General features: G+C 47.5%; 1 protein-coding gene across 2 annotated transcripts in view; it reads left to right on the forward strand.

Annotated features, from left to right (window-relative positions):
- Positions 1–17,587, forward strand: part of ANKRD11 (ankyrin repeat domain 11) — a 128,568-nt gene that overhangs the window by 9,737 nt on the left and 101,244 nt on the right. For both annotated transcript variants that reach the window (XM_005531886.3, XM_088062111.1), the window contains exon 2: positions 12,548–12,627. The gene's annotated coding sequence lies outside the window, so the exon portion shown is untranslated. The remainder of the gene's footprint in view (positions 1–12,547; positions 12,628–17,587) is intronic.

Here is a 17,587-nt window from a genome sequence, read left to right on the forward strand (position 1 = left end):
GGCAGATGCAGAGGTCAGTGGGAGCGTGCACGGAGCGAGCTCAGATGTGCCAGCGCAGTGAATGCCCTGCTCTGTGCTCCCAGCTCTCCCAAACGCCTTCAAAAAGTGCCTTGTGCTCTTTCTGGGGCTTCCTAAGAAACCTGCACCTGTGTTACTCGCAGAACAGGCAGAGCATTTCCATGGGAAAGGAACTTGGCAGGGCGGCCGTAGAAGGCGGCTGAGGGGGGGCTGTTTTCCAGGGCAGTATTTTAGACCCTTCTGAAAACGTGGCAGAGACTGTGAGTCAGTTTATAACCTCCTTCCTTTCTCTGGGCTTTTCTTTGGGGTACAAGCCAAGGGAGTTAAAAAAATAACGAAGTGGCTGCATCTTGACGAGCTTCATTCCAATTAACTTCCCTCATGCTCCAGAAGATGTATTCCCTAAACTGAGATACATTCCCTAAAAAAGGACTATTTAGGCTAAGTGGTGATGGTGGGAGAGTATGATCAGCTTTTACAGCCTCAGTTGTGGGCTTTTCTAAAAGTATTTCAGTGGCCTGTGCTGTCTTTAAGCCCTGGTGGGGTATAAAATTCTCCCAGCTGTGGAGAACCACCCCAAATTCTGTGGTATAAAACACCTTCCAGTTCTCAGTGAGTTATAGCTGATTAAAATAAGTCACTATTCCAGTTTCAGTCAGATCTCTCTAAATATAAACTTAACCTCTCGTTTCAACCATTTTCTGCTGGGATGGGGAGGCATAAATGTGATCTTTGTTTGCAGCCAGGAAAAATAAAGGTTTATAACATTCAGAAATGTGTATTTTAGATCTTCTGAAAACCTGTTCTTTAAAGTATGTTTCTGCTTGGAAGTGGGCAAATACCTTGGGTAAGGTGGGTCATTTCCCATTCTCTCAGCTTGAAGAATTACATTCTTATGAACAGACTAAAACTTAGGGGGGCAGAAAAAGACTCTGATCCTTCCCTTTGGGTGATCCATTAGCTGCTCCAGCTGCCTTTTATTTATTTTTCTAGACACATGTGTGAATGTAAACATTTTATCTGGAATGGCCTTGCAAATGTTCCCGCATTAACATATATTGTCATGGAGAATAATTTTCATTTAACTGTAATTTGCTTTATATTTTCCTGCCTGGTTGCCATGGAAACTCAGACGGATGTGGCAGGGACTCCTCACAGGAGCCAGGTTATGGATTGCCTCTCTAATGGACCTCTGTTAATCACGCTGCAGCCTGCACTGGAGGAACCAGGGCTCTTTGCAGGAGACACTTTATTTAGATAAACTGCGAGATGCCTGTGGTACCATAGCTTAATATTCAGAGTTACCAAGGGTGTTTTTCTCTTCTCCAGAAGTTTTTTTGTCATAAGAACTATGTATTACGATCCTGGAATTGAGATATATTTATTTAAATTTAATGTCGGGTAGACTTGATTTTCAATTTTCATTTCATTTGCTATAATGGCTTAACTGGTAATATTCTTTCCTGGATTCAGTTTAAGATCTGAAACGTTTGAAACAGAGCAGCAAAACATTTGTTATCCTTATCCCCGCACAAGAAGTTGACTTGCTTTCCATAATAATGTGTCTGTGCTTTTGTGTTTCCTCTTGGCTGCCAGCAAGTAGAAAGGGGACAGAGATGGATTTTACTCAATTCATTACCTGTGGATTTTGGGTCTGTTTTGCACCTCTTGGTTTTGGCTGCCTTGTCCGTGTCTATGTGAGCTGAGCCCACGCAGCTTGCCCGGAGAAGGGAAGGGATGTGGGGCAGGGTCTGGAGCACCAGGAGGGGCTGAGGGAGCTTGGGGGGCTCAGCCTGGGGAAGAAGAAGCTCCAGGGGGAACCCCCTCGCTCTGGAGGTGCTAGAAAATGGGTAGATGTGACCCTTGGTTTAGTGATGGCATTGGCAGTGCTGGGCTTGATGACCTCAGAGGCTTTTCCAAGCTAAACTACTCTGTGATCTCCAGGATTATCAGCGCTCAGATTCCTGATGTTTTAGGATGCTGATCTCTGCCTTTTTGTCTGTGGCTTGTTGGATCCTTGGAAGGAGCGCTGCCTTCTAACTACTGAGATAAGAATCATGGTGCCATGTGTTCTAAATGAACTCGCCAATTAACAAATGATTCATTTTTGGTTAATGCAGGGATGAGCTCAAGGAGAGAACATCAACCCCCCAGGATTCTTTGCTCTGGGTACTTCGATGGCAGAAACCTCAAATTGTAACTTAGAGACATTGAGTTTCATTTATCTCCTGAATCAGACCCCTCAAAATGAATTTCTGGGTGGGTTTTAAAGGGAAGTTGGTTTGGCCCTTCCTCTGCTGCTGGTTGTGGTCAGACGCCCATGGCTGGTTACGTAAGGCCGGATTACTCCAGCACGTGGATGCTTCCCCATGCATATGGTCTCACAGTTATTTCTTGGTTCTTTACAGGAGGAATTGGGTAACATTTTGTTCTGTAACGCAGGATGAAGAAACCCAGCATGTTTTTCTGTAATGGCGTATAAACAAGTAGCGTAACATCCTATTTCAGGCGTTTGGAGGAGGAAGGGCTCAGGAGGGGAGGCAGGGCTGGAGCAAAGCTTTATTTTCCTAGACCTACACAGCAGATTTTAGTAGCTCTGCCTTTGGTGGATGCTGTGAGTGTTACAAACGAGCTGGTTTTTGAGGTGTGTAAGCTCAGTTCGGTGCGTGCTGTGGGTGTGGAGGAGCCTTGGTTGTAGAGGTTACTCAGGTCCCCTCTGCATTTCTGTGTCTTTCACTGTGGTTCACAGTCTGAGGCCAATCTAATTTTAATAATAGTCTGAAAAATGCCTTGGCTCTACTCAGGACTTTTAGGTCTTGTGTAGACTTTTTGCACTTTTCCTTTATTTTTATTTTTGCTCTCTTTTCTGTCTGTTGTCCCATGAATACTCAGAATTGAGCATTTGTGTTCTCCAGTGACACATTTGGGATTCCCAAATGCTCCTCTACAGGTGGGTAGCTGAGGCCATCTGCATCCAGGCAGTGCCATCTCTGAGCTCTTGGATGGGACAGTCAGAATATGTGTCAATTTAGGAAATAATAAACTCTCTAACTATTGATTATTCTCTAATTCATAGTCTTGCTTACATTTTATTCCATTTTTTGGACTCCCGGATCTGAGGCTGTGATCCCTGCACACCTGCCAGGTGTTTTTCCCAAAGGTGTGTCCCTGAAGGGTTGGTGATGAATGGCACTGTTGTAGGTGCTAATGTGGCTAAGTCACCTTTTGTGACCTGGGAGTGGACTCCTGCACCTGATAATTGGGTTAAACATTGGCTCATGGTAGCCAGGAGAGCAGAGAGGCTTTGGTGGCCATTGAGGTGTTTGGCTGCCTTGGAAGCTTCACTTTGAGGAGACTCTTCATCAGGAATTGGAGTGTCAGGACAAGGGGAATGGCTTCATGCTGTCAGAGAGCAGGGACAGATGGGATATCAGGGAGAAATCCTTCCCTGTCAGGGTGGGCAGGTCCTGGCACAGGTGCCCAGAGCAGCTGTGGCTGCCCCTGGATCCCTGGAAGTGTCCAAGGCCAAGCTGGACAGGGCTTGGAACAACCTGGGATAGTGAAAGGAGTCCCTGCCCATGGCAGGGGGGTGGAACTGGGTGAGCTTTAAGATCCCTTCCGACCCAAACCATTCCATGATATTTTTCAGGTTCGCTCACTTGGGTTCAGACAGCAGCTAATGCTGCTTTACCAGTACTCATAGAAAAGTGTTAGTTGCAGATAAAACATTATAAAGCCAAACTGTTCTGCTCTTTTCAGTCCTGTGGACATCTGGGTTGACTCTGAGCCCCTCATCCATGCCATGTTGTGCCATGAGCACGGCTTTGCATTTATCTCTATTAATTGTGCCAAAGATCTGGGAGCAAAGAGCGCTGTTAATGCCCTGCTGTTCCCCAAAAATGGTGCAGATTGGGATGAGCTGTGGGGGGGGTGGGGAGTTTAGAGGAGCTGCCTTGTGTGCAGTCGTGGGAAGAGGGATTTCTTCAGGGAATGGGTGAATTGTTTCCTTCTGCTCTGAGCAGCCTCTTAATGAGCTGCCCTCTCCAGGGTTTGGAGAGATGAACCTCCCATGGCTAACTCCAGCCTGGGAGGCTTCCACCACATCGCTGCCTTCGGATCCTTGGAGCTAAAAATACATCCATGCTGCACAGCAGACTCCAGGCACGTTAATCTGTTCCCTTTAGGAAGGAGATGTGTGGTACTGGATGAACTGCTGTGGAAATTTTATTTTTGCTGTGCAGCGTTACCAGTTTTCTCCTTCCAATGGAAAAATGTCGTGGAAATCATTGTTCTGGTTGGAATTCCCTCTCTGACAACAATAGCAGCAGTGGGGTGTGGTGCTTTGGAATTGTTTAGTGAGGAAAAGTTTTGGAGGAGCGAGCTCTCCCAGGCTGCGCTGGCTCCACCACGTGAATGCTCCGCGTCCCGCAGGAGCGTTCCCACCGCTGGCTTCTGGGATGCTCCTGACCACTCCTGGCTCTTCCAGCACAGCTCTGTAAGAATGCTGTGTGTCCATCAGAGCTGGGCTGCTCTGCTGCCTTCCCCCATTCAGCTGGGCTCGTTTGGCTGTAATTTAGCACGTTTTCCCGGGATGAGGAGGAATGAGAGCCTGCCAGGCTAACACCTCCGAGCACTCTTGGAGTCATTGGTACCTCTGAGCGCAGTGATTCATCCCCAGGGCAGACTCAGCTCGTGCCCTCCCTGCAGCTCCAGCCACGCTCACACTGTGTGCTCCAGCCTTCCTGGCTGCAGGCTCAGCCGGGATGCTGCTCTTTCCTGCCAGCCTTTGTTCCCAGGTAACTTTGGGAATATTTTAGGGCGGCAGTAGCACGAGGGCCGCTTTAGACGCAGCGCTGAGGGGCTGGAGCTGCCATTTCTGCGTGGTGTTGAACAGCTCAGTGGCTGATTCTCTTCACGAGTTACAACTTGAATTGCTGCTGTTTGTGCCAGTGGGGCGTTTGAGGTCTGGGATCCAGGATGACTTGCAGCGAGGGTTGCGTAAGCGTGTGTAGCTCCGGTCTCAGCGCTTTGTTTTCTCCGTGTTCCAAGACATGCAGCTTTTGCCTCTCCAGCTATTGAAGATTCAGAGTGTATTTTCCTCCTTTGATGTTTGGCTTACCTTGACAGGCTGGGAGAGCTGGGCTTGTTCAGCCTGGAGAAGAGAAGGTTCTGGGCAGACCTTAGAACCCCTTCCAGTGCTAAAGAGGCTCCAGGAGAGCTGGAGAGGGAGTTTGGACAAGGGCCTGGAGTGGCAGAACAGGGAGGACTGGCTTCAAACTGAAAGAAGGAAAGATTCAGATTAGATATTAGGAGTAAATTTTTGGCTGTGAGGGTGGGCAGGCTCTGGCACAGGTGCCCAGAGCAGCTGTGGCTGCTCCTGGATCCTTGGAAGCGTCCAAGGGCAGGCTGGATGGGGCTGGCACAATCTGGGACAGTGGGAGGTGTCCCTGCCATGTCAGGGAGTGGCACTGGATGGGCTTTGAGGTCCCTTCCAACCCAAACCATCCCATGATGTTGACACAGGAGCTCACCTGCTCCACCAGCCTCTGTTTTCCTTGGATGTGCTGCTTCTGCTGCTGCTCATTAGCACAGGCTCTGTCACAAGCTGCTCAGACAGCCTAAACCATTTGTAAGGAAACTGTCTTTAAAATATGGATGGCATTAGAAGGACTCGGGCTTAAAATTAGAAACTGTTTATGATGCACAGTTGTAGTTGTTTACCTTGAACCATAATTATCTTATTTCCTGAGTTAAAAACGTCACGTCAGCTTGCTGAAGCAAGATTTGATGACAAAGGAATTGTTTTTAGCCACCAGCAGAGCAAAGAACACTTCAAAATGTGTGTCTAAATATGATTTTATAACCTAAAGTATACCACACTCAGGATTTTAAATTGGCTCTGGAAGTTGTGTGGGCTTATGGGTCAGCCATTTGGCCGGGGATCAAGGGACTGGGTTTAATCCTGACTCCGTCCTTTTGTCCTCTGAGCGTTTTCCTTGCCACCCCCTGTGCGGTTTGTTTGGCTGGGCCGTGTTGGAAGGGAGGGCCGTGCCCTTTCTCCGGGGGGCTGTGGTTGTTCTGGGGTGTGGGTTCGGGGTCCCTCCTGGGCACAGGAACAGCAGGAGTTTTCTGCTGATTTATGGACAAGCTCTGGAGTGGCCCCAGAGAGAAGCAGGGGCAGGACCTGCATCCCTCGAGCCCCTCTGAGCGGTTGGGGCAGCTCAACGGGCACAGACTGATATTTGACTTCCTTATTTTAGCATTATTATTGTATTTCCTTATTTCATTATTCAGCAATGCTCTCTGATCCCGTGTGGCTGGGGTGGCCTGTGCCCTCCTCACACCCTTTTCCAGACTGGATTTCTGTACCCTGAGCCAGACAGCAGCTGCTCCTTCCTTACCTGTGCCTGCTGCCGCCAGGATGCTCCTTTCTGGGGAGAATGGAAAGTGGGAGGGGAGCGGCTTCTTTAATGATGACAACTGCTACTTAAACCTGTTCAGGGCTTAGAATAGAAAGGAAAAAAGATCAGTGGAAGCTGTAGGTGCTTTCAATGTATGTGGGATTTTTAAGGAGTCTTTTTATTCTGACCTTAACTTGCCAGGCCCCAGACAATAGGGGAGGGATGCTGTGTGGAAATCAAGGAGGTGCTTCCCTTCAGCTCTTTCTTTGCTGTGTAATTTGAGGTGGTTGTAAGGCACTTGTAACTCAGGAATTGCAGACTTGAGCACATTCTACAATTAGATTTTTCACGTTGCTTTCTGGGGACCTCCTGGATTGTCCAGCCAGGTAACAGTGTCTGATCCTGCATACGTGGGTGTGGGGCTGCCACCTGCATATTCCTAAAAAGTCTGTATTTGAGTTGAAGTGTCTGGTTGTAACATTTCTGTCAGCACAGAGAGTTTTCTTGGCTGGAGAGGTGATATTCAGCCTGCTCAGAATCCAACCAGAAGCCATTCCATGGATGTTTGCTGGTTTTTTTCCCCTCTGTGAGGGAGACTGTTCGTGAAGGCTGAGCAGTGACTTCCTTGACTCCTCCTTGGCTAATTAGTGTGCTTTAAAATGGGATGCTTGCATCCTTTTCACCAATCAGCATTGGGAAAGGAAAGGAAATGGTTCAGGTATTAATAGTAACCTGTATCCAATTTGCCACGGAATTACACGGATGCAAATGTCTGGGATTGCAAAGGTGACAAATGTGTCTGTCTGTCACTCTTTTCTTTTGAAAAATGGTATTATCTCGATGTGTTAAAACTGAGCATGGAGTAAGAAATGTGGATTCATTTTTAAATAAGGTGGAGCTCGTTGTGGCCTAGTGGCATCATTCACCCTCCTGCTTCCCTTAGGAGGAGGTACTGAGGGAGCTGAGTGGGATTTTGTGGTGAAGTCACAGGGAGGGATTCAGTCTGGGGAGGGCAAGGATGTGTTTGTCCCACCTTTCTTATACTTAGGAGGAATGGAAAGGAGGAGGAGCCTCAACTGTGACAGCAGATGTGAGCTCACTTTAAATTAGGTCTTTAATTCCAGAGAGCATCCACCCTTCTTGCCTTGCTGGGTCAGTGAAGTTCAGCATCTCAGAGCTTAATCCCCATTCCTGGAAGTGTCCAAGGCCAGGTTGGATGGGGCTTGGAGCAGCCTGGGATAGTGGAAGGTGTCCGTGCCTCAGGGGCAGGAACAAGACAAAATTTGAGGTCCCTTCCAACACAAACCATTCCTTGATTCTGTGACGTTTCAGCACAGATCCTGACCTCCCCTAATTCACTGGAGATCTCCAAACAGTTTGGTCATTCCTGAATTTAGTCTTCTGCCAACCCCCAGTTCATAGGGACTGCACTGCCCATGTCAGACTTTTAATTAAAACACTTAAAGGACAGTTTATTTTCCTAGGAATCATATCTTTCCTGCCCTTTGTGCTTATTGCAGTGGGACAAATTAAACCTTGGGCTCTTCAGCCCATACAAGTGTCTGTGTTTTTGAGGACAGTATCAGCTTATTTTGTATTTTTTATCAAGTAGCACAGACAACACAAACTTTAGAAACTGTAGATCTCAGCATACATCTTATCTGTAGGGCAAAATAAAGGAACTTTAAGACCAAGAATATATCACCTACTTTCATTCTGAAAGCCACCTAATTAAATTTTACTTGATGCTACAATTTTGTCACCGTCAAACACGCCGAAAGGTGGTTTTTTTTTTAGGACTAGTGGAATTCTCTTTGTGCTTTGGCTTTTCACTTGGGTAGCTGCTGCTGTTAGAGCACAGTTGGTTTGTGATTGCTGCAGGAATATTTGTAAACTGTAGTGGAAGGGAGGTCCTGGAGCTCACCCCAGTGCTGGGAATCTCTCTGAAAAGGGTGGGAACGTGCTCTGTGTGTGTGCCTGGCTGTGCTGGGAGCCCCTGATAGGCTGCAGAGGGTATTTATCTCAAATTTATGTGCATTTCTTGGAAACAACTCTTTATCCCACTTCAGATCTACAGAGCAACACCTCTTCTTTCCCTCCTCTTTCTAGAGAGTCCTGAGCTGCATGGAGTGGTCTGAGGGTGCTTTTCCAGGCTTCTGAGGGAAATTGCCACAAATCTGATGATCCCTATTCGCTGTCCATCCCTTGAGATGCCAGGAAAGCTTTCCTACTGTTCTGGCTGTCAGTGGGATGGGATAGGCAAAGCTCCAGAGACAGGGATCTCTACACTGTTCCTTTAGAGGTGGCACCTTTTCTTCCCCAGACTCCAGCAGAAGGAACCCATGGATATTTATGGAAGACATCTGTGGAGATTGTAATGCTGCTGCTTTTGGGTTCTTCCCCCACTCCCCAGTCTCCATTTTCTCAGGTTCTGGAATTACAGTGGGATTTATGCATTTTTCCCCATTTCAGCAGGTGAAAGCTCTGTCAGGCTGTGTAGGCAGCTGTGCCTATGGAGTGCATTGGAAAACATTTCCAAATTTCCCCTCCCTCCAAATTTGCTGTGCTGGTTCCCCCTTGAATCTGTATCGGAGGTAATGGAGCTTATCCAAGAGCAGGAGCTCCGTGGGTCTCGGGTGCTCCCCTGGGAATATTTTCACTGGAGCCCTCAGAGAGAAGCCTTATTGAAATTCTGTCTCTTCCTGGAATTATTTTGAGGGAAGCAGATGAGTGCTGTGGAAAAAGGTTGTCTTACTCCCAGGAGGTTTTTTCCATTCAAAAGTTGGTTTAAAGCAGAGTCTAAATCTCTGATATCCTGTTACGCTGCTTAGTTCTGGATCACCATAAAATCTGAATTGATGCAAGTCTGACTTGGTGTCCAAATACAACTTTTTCTCCTCAAAAAGACAGTAATGGTGAGGCAGACATTTGTGGGGACATTGGCCTCTGGATTTCCTGGGATGAGACAGCAGCAGTGGCTTCTTTCCTTCTCTCCTTCTTTCTTCTGTGAAATGGAGATTTAAGCAGAACCTTTCTACATTATTGATCAAATTTAGAAACTGAGGTGTATGAAATCATTGAATCTCAAGCACATTTTTCATGGGGACCCTTGTGGGGGACTCTGCATCTGCACAGAACTGGTTTATCCCTTCAAGGAAGCAATTCCCACCTCGCTTCTGGGGCCAGTTGGTGTTGCTGCCACATCCCAACTGCTCTGGTGTGAAGAGTCTGTAGCTAATGTCAGTATTTTTCAGGTCACAGCCTGGGATTGTAAAGCATTTTCCATCTTCAAATACTAATTTCTGTGAAGTTACAAGATACCCTTTTATTAAGGAGGCTTGAGTTATGTAATTCCCAGTTTTTCGATGGAACGCTGGCAGGAGCTGCATGCTGTGCTCTGAATATGAAGTCCTTGATCTGTGTGTGGGTGCAGCAAGAATCACTAATTCGGGGAGGTGCTGAGGGACCCCGTGGTCAGTGTTAAGATCAGGAGTTGGTTGGGAAAATGTAGAAGTTTAAACATTTCTATATTTATTTTGGTGGGACCGTCTGCTTGCCCAGAGTTTCCAAGTTGCTTCGCATTAACAGAAAAATAAAGTATCCAAAGTCTTGAAAGACTGAACCTGTTTTAAAGCAGAATCTGGCCACCTTGAGCACTTGAGTGGTGTTTGTATGGCCATTTCCAGGCACAGGAGGAGCAGTGTGTGCCACGGTGCACTGCAGATGGCTCCTGTGCAGTGACCACCAGCTCGGCAGCCTTGGAGCCTCGTCCGTGGTCAGCCCTGCAGGTTCCCAGGAGGGACAAGGGCAGTGATGATACTTTGTGAGGTGATACATTTTCATCAGCTAAAGCTAAGAAAATGGGATGGATAGATGTGTTTATTAATTATAATGTGACTTTTGGAAGTGAGGTTGGGTTTAAATTGAAATGTTGGATTCCGCGCAACAGCGACGTTGTGTGAGTGACCCGACCACGTACAGCCAGTGAGGCTGTGCTGGGCATCTCCCACTGGAGTATTTGCTGCATTCCTAAGTGATTTGATAACAATTTCATTAAAAAATGGTGCCACGTTCGTTGTGAAAATTACTTGGCTCACGTGTGGTCGCTGTTTCAGCGTTAGGATTCTTTATGTATGTTTATGTGTGAGCCAAGGAATGAATAAATTTGCTGTATGTGGGCCAGCAAGCAGCTGTAAATAGACCTTGAAAATGGTGTATCGGTGTCCTGTGACTGATTCCTGTAGACTTTTTGTTAATTCTGTTCACAGTTGATCACAGTTGTTGCCCAGAGGAGCTGTGGCTGTCTCTGGATCCCTGGAAGTGTCCGAGGCCAGGTTGGAGCAGCCTGGGCTGGTGGAAGGTGTGGAAGGCCCATGAGAGGGGGTGGAATGGGATGAACTTTGGGGTCCTTCCAACTCAAACCATTCCATGATTCTGTGACAGTCACTACTGTCAGCAGGCAGCACTGCTGCATTTCCAAACAATGTAGTTGGAAGTTTAGCTGTTTTCCCCCCAGTTTATTCCTTATTGCTGTTGAAATGCTAATTAGTGATGTGACTGTTACTGTGGAGAAGAGGATAAAAGGAGCTGGGGAATCCTGCTGGAAAAGGTGTTGTGCATGTAGTACCACCATGCTCCATAGGGCTGCAGTTCCCATTAGGGAATCCCTCAGTGCCCCTTGGCCATGGAAATATCCAGGAGTTACCCACGTGTCTGTATCCTTACTCTTCTCAAAGAAAAATGACAGAAAACTTCTGTTTTTGTTCATCTGGAGAAGTTTACCTGCTGCAGGATTCCTTTCTTGGAGTCAGGACCCTGAGCCTTCACATCTTCCTCTGGGTTTTGGGGTTTATTTTGGCCTGTTCCTTTTCACTGACGTTCCCAAGACTTCTCTCAGCCCAGCTGGAAGCAGCTCTACCTTGGATGCAGCTGCATTGCTCATCTGGACATCCTCCCTTTGGCTTTTCACTGGGGAGTGAAGGTTTCCCAAAACAAACAAGGCTCTCCCAGGGTTCCCGATCTCCTCCGCTGTGTATCAGTCCCAGCTGGCCTCGGAGTCTCTCCTGGATGGCTCTTGGAAGGAGCCATCCTGTTGGAAAGCAGCTGTCCAGATCCAGCTACATCAGAGAAGTTGTTTGTAAAGCATAAAATTGTCACGAGCTTTGAGAGGCAAGAAATTCAGATTTTTTTCACTGTAGCTGGAGCAGGGGTTGGTCACCGTGTCCCCAGGTGTGCTTTGCAGTGCTTAGAGATTGGATGGAACTCTGGGGTTTTGGGGAATTTGGCACGAGCAGGATGTGGAGCTGGCAGCTCACCCTTTCACCTGTTCAAGCAGACCAGAATAACATCTCTGGCACTGGGGAAGGCCCCGTGCTCCCAGTGCTCCCAGGGGGCTGATTTCCATACCTGTGGGTCCCTCACCATCCCACGGAGCTCCTCCAGCTTGGGAATGCTGAGGAGTGCAGGTTTTGGGCTTGGAATCTGCCAGCCCTTTCATGTGTGCCAGTTAATGAATGTAATTCCCCTTTGCCTTGGGTGCTGAGAGCTCCTGCTGGTTCCTGCCCGGCATCAGAAATTTCACTTTGGGAATTTGGAGCTGGAAAAACATTCTTGAAAGTACAGTGAGAGCTGGTCAAAAAAAAAAAAATCAAGTTAGAGGTTTGTAGTGGATCTACGGCTATTCAGAACAAAGGTGTGCTTGAAAAGAGAGTGCTTATGCCATGGATAATTCCACAGGGCTTGTTTGGGAAGGTGAATTCCTGGCCAGGAGCTCATTCTGACCCTGCCTGTCTCTGGTTTCATGAGCTTCTCAGGATTTGGGGGGTGACACGCCCTCCTTTGTAAATAAAATTCCTCTAAGCCCACCCAGATGGTCACAGAAACCTTGAAACAGGTGATTTTTAAAAAAAAACATTATCAGAAAGTTATGGAAGAAGGTGGATGCTTGACTGAGCTTCCACTCTTTCCTTTGTTCCTCTGTTTGTTCAGAGTCGTTATCAGGAAGTTTATTTGTGGATTAGGCAAGGGTTTGTACTTGGTAACCTTCATGTACTCAAATCCAGTGTGCGTGTTGTGAATAAAATTCACTTGTTTTAGTTTTCTAATGAACAAATTCCTGTGTTTTTCAGATTACACAGCGTTTTTGGGACACACCTCTGTTGGATTTTAATATATGTCCTGTGAAGAACAGCTTTCAACTATGGAATCGGTAAATATTGACTTTGCTTCTGTCCAAAATTTCTGGTTTATTCCCTCACAAGTGCTTATGTCTCTGTTGGGCTGTTTGGTTTTGCCTTTTTAAAAATGTTTTTCTTTATTTTCTGAAATTTGCAAGCAAAAATTGCAAGTTCTGTGGAATATATAAAAGGTACTAACCAAGAATATCTTGGGAGTTGTCTGCAGTTCTGAGATGTGTTTTTAATTTTAGATAATTTTGAATATAGCAAGTTTTTCTCTGACCTCAGTGAAATAAAAGTGAACTTTCCTGCGTGGGCAGTTCTAGCACAGGTTTGCCCAGCAGACTGTGCAGCTTGTTGGTGCTGCTGACTGCTGAGTATTAAATAATACCTCTTTCTTTCTCTTTGCTTTCAAAATGTCTTGAAAAAACCCGAAGTCTCTAAGTTTTCCAGTGTTACGTCTCCTTGTGATTAGCCTAATTGAAACAGATGGCAGCTACATTTCATTTTGGGCAGAGAAACCTCCCAATCTGCTGAGAGTACAGTTGGATGCAATGTTAGGATTCAACTTTTTGGGAGCATTAACAGATGCAGAAATAACAGGCTGTTGTAGAGTGGAATTCAGGGGGAAAAATGCGATTTTTGCCTCTGTTTTGTGCGAGAGGGTGGGAGAGGCTGCTGCTGTCCTGGAAATCCCGGTGGTGTGGCTGGAGCTGGAGACAGGGGCTTGTTCTGGCTGGGTTTTTTTGCTGTGCTGGTGGTTTGGTGTGATGGGAGCTGAGCAGAAGCTGGGTGGGCTCAGTGCCTGTCGGGGGGGCTGTGCTGGGCTCAGGGTCACCCCCAGCATGGCCAGGAATCCTATGGAGAAGGCTCCCAGTGGATAATAGAGTGTGTGGCTCCTGCCTTGGGGCCCTGGGTCCTTGGCTGACCTCTGGGCTCAGTGGGATTATTTGTGATGAGGTTGTCAGCACGATAAAGGCTGTTGCTGGAGAGTTGCTCCACGCAGTCCAGCCCTGCTCCATCGGGTGCCTTTGCAGGCTGATAGGTGCCTTTTGTCCCGCAATTGGAGGAAAAAAACCTAAAAATTGTTGTGTTTAGTGTGGCCATGATAATTTTGAAGTATTCAGATGGAGACAAGATGTTATTTCAGCTTCCCCTGGTGAATATTAATAGCAGGAGAAGCCTTTCACAGTAAGACAAAGCAGAGCAGGCATCGGTGACTCTCTCGGTGCCCTTAGGTAATTAAAGTGTATCAGGTGTGAGCCCTTTTCCTGGCGTGTGCAGGAGCTCTGTCCTCCTTCCTGGGAGCTCTGCAGGAGCCTGAAAAACCCAGCTCAGCCCTGACATCAATTATAAATCAGGCTGGTTGCTGTTGGCTGCCTGTTTTATTTCATAGCTGGGGACAGAGGTGTTTTCTTCCAAGTTTTGGACTAAGTGATGTTTGGCTTTTTGGATGCTTTTCAAACCAGGATAACAAAAACTTACCCAAAACTCAGGTGTGTTTGCACAACCCTGTTTGAAAGGGTTTGCTTCAAGCAAGCTAGGCTGTTACAGAGTCATGGACTGGTTTGGGTTGGGAAGGACCTTGAAGCACATCATGTTCCACCCCCTGCCATGGGCTCACCTCCCGCTATCCCAGGCTGCTCCAAGCCCTGTCCAGCCTGGACTCAGACGCTTGCAGGGGTGGAGGCAGCTTCTCTGGGCAGTGGTATTTGCTGCTCTTTTTGCTGTTGGCAGCAGGAGTGGCTGCACCACGCCAGGATTGTCCTGGCCTTCGGTGTCTCCACTGGCCCCAGCACCATCACGGCCGGCTGGTGCCATCCGCGTGTTCCCGACACCTTCCCGGGGAAGCAGAGGGGTCAAGGCTTTCTCCAAGCAGCAGCTTTGCTGGTGGCTTTGGCAGTTGTGTTCCAGGGAGTTCCTAATGAATATGCAGGTGTGGGATTAAAGGGATGAATGAGGAACAGAATTGCTTTCCGAGCTGCAGCCGCGCGTTCTGACCTCCCGAGAAGGGCACGATTGTAAAGCCGAGGCCTGGAGTGGAAAAGCAATTACAATACATGCTGCCAGGATTGAATTGTCCTCGGAAAGTCAGATGCTGCAATAGTGGGAGCGTAGTTTAGGTGGAACGTGACTTCACTTAACTGCTCTGTGTTTTTCTATTAATGCTCTTAAACGTGTTCACATACAGTTCTCAGGTCTTACTGCTCTGGGGGAAATGGAGCTCAGTGTTCCACCAGGAAGATATTTCTCTGCAGGAAGTGTTCTTCTGAGCTTGCTGCCTTTTTTCCCCCCATGTGTTTCAATTCTTACTCCTTCTAGATCAGAGGGGCTGGAGGATAACCCCATGGCAGCGCATGATTCTTTAGGGTGTTGGTCATTGTGGAGCCAAGGAGAGCTTTCCATGGGGTCCTGGCGTATGGAAGTGTTGGATTTTGGGTTGAGAAGCTAGTGTGGTGGGAGGGGAAGCCATGTACGAGGGGAATTAATAGTCTGAAAAAGCTGGGCTTGTTCAGCCTGTGGGAGAGGAGGTACTGGAGACACCTTTAGAGCTTCTTCCAATGCCTCAGGGGACTCCAAGAGAGCTGGAGAGGGACTTTGGGCAAGGGATGAAGGGACAGGACACAGGGAATGGCTTTCCACTGCCAGAGGGCAGGGATGGATGGGATATTGAGAAGGAATTCCTGGCTGTGATGGCAGGGAAGCCCTGGCACAGGTGCCCAGAGCAGCTGTGGCTGCCCCTGGATCCCTGGAAGTGTCCAGGGCCAGCTTGGACATTGGGGCTGGGAGCACCTGGGTCAGTGGAAGGTGTCCCTGCCATGGCCAGGGTGGGAATGAGATGAGCTTTGAGGTCTCTTCCAACCCAAACAATTCCATGATTCAATGCAGCATTAAAGAAGCAGAGTTGTGTGGCTTGTGGGTTTGCTGACTTCTGCTGGAGCCCTTTGTCTTGGAAAAACAGAGGTTTTGGAAGCTCCATAAAGCAGCTGGGTGTCTCTCCAGGTGCGGGTTAACCCCGAGCCTTTCACCAGAGCTGGTCTGGGTTTGTTGTGGTCCAGCCTGGGAAGGGGAGGTGGGGAACACCCCAGCTTCCACTCTGTCCTCCCTGTGTGTGAGGTGGGTCTACACGGCCCTTAGGAGCAGGAAATGTTTGTGAGGCCGTGTTCTGGTCTCTTGGACAGCACTGAAGTGACACAGTCTAAATTTAACTTTTAAACCTGTATCTTCACCGCCAGCAGAGGTTAAGCAGAGGTGGCTTAACTGTGAGCCTGGAGTTCTTTGTGGGTCAAACAAGCCTTGAGTTTTTGGACACAAAACCCTGCTGAGACCTACAGGAAAGAGCTTTAAATCCTTCCCCCTGTCCCCGTGAAAAAGCTGCTTTTTCAACTGTAATCTCAGCACAAGTATTTGCTTTGAGTGGTTGAATTGCTGCTTTTACAGTTCTCTGTATTTTCCTAGAATTTGTTAAATTGCCAACGTTATTCACATGGCACTTTTGGCAGGTGCCACCTACATGCCCTCAATTTGAAGGTACCTTTCAGGAGCAGTGTAGGTAGGGAGGCTCCTCTCTTGCATGTCAGATGTTGGAGAGCGCAGCACTTCCATTAATTCACTTTCCCTGACCTTTCCACTGCTAATAAGCCAAGCTGGAGCACAATCCAGCACCTTAATGAACAGACCTGAGCTGAGCAGGGGCTGCTTTGAAAAATGTCTCGCTTGACTTGTTCGTTGGGTGTAATTTTGGTCCATTTATTCACCCTGGCACAGATGGGAGTTCTTGGTGAGAGCAACCCCCGACCAAATATAGCCCTTTTTCTCCTTCCTTTAGTGTTTAGAACTAGAGAAAACCATGTCAATAACTGCTTGAAAAGAGGCAAAATGGTTGGTTGGGCTTTTTTTCTGAATCTACTTGGTTTTTGAATAATTTTGTTCTCTGAGGGGCTATATTGTGACCAGAAAAATCCTCATTTTTAGAAGAAATACACTTTTAAGTTAGGATTTTGTAGATTTATATCAGCTAATGTAATGTACACTGAAAAATGCACACTTGTGGGTTGTGATTTTGTAGATTCATATCAATATGTAACGTACACTTAAAAATCACGGTTGCATTTAGGAACTAGTTAATTAAAACAAGCAGACAGTGCACGGGATCATCATTTCCAGTTATTGCCAGCCTGTTATGTCATGGAGAAATACTCCTGAGCCACCCAGCCCAGGTTACACAGGGAGGCTGGGTTTTTTGGGAAGGGATCTGTAGGTTTCTTGACCGGTTCCTTCTTCCATTGTTGTGCAACGGTGTTCCTGGGTGTGACTTATTGGGAAAGTAAAAGTGCTGGGGGGGGTAGGTTGAAGGTTTTATTTATTTATGGGTGTTCCACAGAGAGCTCTTGAAAGTTGTGGCCTCCGCCCTGAGGAAGTGACACTGGCTGGGGAGTGAAGTGGCAGCGTGACACATGATATGGCTGCAATCCCTTGTTTTCCAGAGGTGCCCATCATGGTGTGATTAAGTGCAGATGATGCTCTTGGCAGCTGGAGGGGTGCAAGATGTTCCCACCTCTGGGAACACGGGCCCATGGGGAGGACCAGGCTCTCTTGCACTTCTGGAATGAAGCTTGGGATATTCTTGTTCCCTCCCCTTTAGGGTAGGTAAAGGTGACCCTGAGGTTTTGATGTTCAAATCCTCAAAAACTCAAATCCTGAGATCTTTAAGTGAGGGGAGTGGTTTTGTGTTCAGGGAGTTCATCCCTGCTGAGGGAGATGCATCAGTGGCTTGGACACTTTAGTGGGGCTGTGGGTGGGACAGTCATTGTCCAAGGAACAGGTCAGCTGCTGGACACCCTGTGAGGTGGGAATGAGGTGGGAATTGTGGCTCAGAGGTGTTCAGTAGCAGCAGACCCAGAGTGTGAATTTATGGAAGCCTTGTACAGAAGGTGATTTGGCTGAGCCACCCAAGTGTCTGACACAGACAGGGAGGTGCAGCCTGGTCCT

This window comes from Pseudopodoces humilis, chromosome 14 (genome assembly GCF_049639895.1).
Source record: "Pseudopodoces humilis isolate 2021_Gansu_Grassland_sample_001 chromosome 14, ASM4963989v1, whole genome shotgun sequence".
In the NCBI taxonomy this organism is placed as follows: domain Eukaryota; kingdom Metazoa; phylum Chordata; class Aves; order Passeriformes; family Paridae; genus Pseudopodoces; species Pseudopodoces humilis.